Source organism: Camarhynchus parvulus, chromosome 7, assembly GCF_901933205.1.
Source record: "Camarhynchus parvulus chromosome 7, STF_HiC, whole genome shotgun sequence".
NCBI classification, from domain to species: domain Eukaryota; kingdom Metazoa; phylum Chordata; class Aves; order Passeriformes; family Thraupidae; genus Camarhynchus; species Camarhynchus parvulus.
In genome coordinates, this window is record NC_044577.1 from 17993466 (window position 1) to 17995524 (window position 2059).

Below are 2059 nucleotides of genomic sequence, written 5' to 3' on the forward strand. Positions count from 1 at the left end.
TAAGAGTTCACTTGTATATTTACATCTTTCTACGTATGTATATATATATATATATATATATATAATCTTTTTCCCTTGGGCATCTAGTGCTAGTGAAAATAATGGAAGCATAGGCCATAAGCCTTTCAGGTCTGATCTTTCAAAGGATGCACTTGAAACTGCATTTGATTTAATAATTGAGGTTTTATCAGTGTACTCTGGAAACCATGGCACGAGTGCTAAGGAGGAAACAAGAGTACTCACAATTTCACATTATCAATTCCTTAGTCTGATTTTTTGTAAAATAAAAACCTATCAGTAAATGGGTTTCCTGAACATAAAAGAGTTAGGTACTGCCTATAAGAAGTAAAGAAAAAATTTGTCTTCTCTTACTCTAATTAATCTAATGCATTAATTCACATTTAATATCAATTTGACACTACACAACAGTACACCCCTGCCAGCAAGAGTGACTAAAAAATGTTTGCATATAAAGTCTCCTGGCAAAGTATGAAGTACTAGCTTTTTTTCTGGTGGCTGAGTTTTGTTAAGAAAATAAGTTGAAGTAAAAGCAGTAAATTCAGGTAGGCTGCCACCAAGCAAGCGGGTACTTGTATTTCGTTCAGATACAGTTATTTTAAACAGTTTAAATACTATTGGCTTGTGGTCAGCATTTTCCTCCCATTTAAACACAAGTTTAGTTTTAGAGTTTTCCGGGTCCCTGCGTAAGTACAGAAAGCAACTCACAGCTTGAAAAGCACAAACCGTAAGCATTTAATGACTCTGCTTCTTTAGTGTGTTCCAGACTGTAAGTAGGGTGCCAAGACACTCAGAAATGTTCAGGGCTAGTTGTTTGGGATTCTCTGTTCTTAAATAGCTTTCAAGGTGTTTTGAAGTAAATAAAAACCTCTTCTGTTTCTGAATGAAAATGTCTATGTGGGACCTGCCAGGATGGAAATCTGCCATTATCTGTAGCATAGCAACACAGTGTGCATTTAGAGTGATAGAATTTCTTACACAAGACCCAATCTTCATCAAAGTCTGGGTTGCCTTTGGTCATTACAAATTGCTGCATTAAAAAAAAACAAACACAAACAACAAAAACAAAACCAAAAAAACCTGATGTACATTTATAGTTGTAGCCAACTCTCACTTTGTAAGTCTTCCATAGGTTAAAAATGAGCCACTAGGATGCATAGCAAACTCCTGAAAGCTACGGCTTGTCTTCATGACTGCTCATGTGAACAGTACCTGCACTAATTCATAAATGATGAAGTTTCAGTGTCTTTCTCTGGGAGGAACTGCTGCAAAAAGCCAAACAGCAACGAGCATAAAATTTAAGTATCTGCTTAAAAGTTGGGTCTTCTGTTTTAAGAGTACAGCTTCATATTAGATTTCACCTTCATATAGTTACTTATAAATACATATATATAGTTACTTATAAAATAGCAGGGACTGGACATGTATTCTTTCCTGGACTCAAAGTGAAAACTTATGGAAGATAGGGTGGAAGTTGGGTGTTGCTGCTGTCCTTTATTTCTATTGTTGTTCCATGATCTTTTTAAATGTCGTTTTTGTGTTGTTTTTTTCTTTCCACAATTATAATTCACTTTTTCTTTTGCATTACATTTTCCTTAAAAACTCACAATAGAAAATTTTCATCATTTTTTCTAGAGCTCTTCTCTATTGCATTATCTAGAATGATCCAACTTAATTACTAAAGCCCAGAGCAAAAATAAATATTTGCAGTTAGAGTTACCATGCTTATGATGACAGTGAGGCTAGTGAGTTCTGCTTTGATGAGCTATGCTCCTGAGCCCATCTTTATCACCATGAAGTCTACAGCCTGTGTTTTGTTCTTGTGGGTATTTCTTAATTTAAAATGAAAGCTTTCATTCTGCAGATTCTGAATATACCACACAGAACTCCAATGTATCAGATAGGCTGCACACAGTAATAAGGGTGAACAGCTGGGAGCTTTGGCTCAGACTGAACAACTCCTGAGCCTTAACAGGGTCAGGCAGAGAATTGCTTGGATATACATATGTATGTAAAAACATAAAAAAATGTATTAAAAATA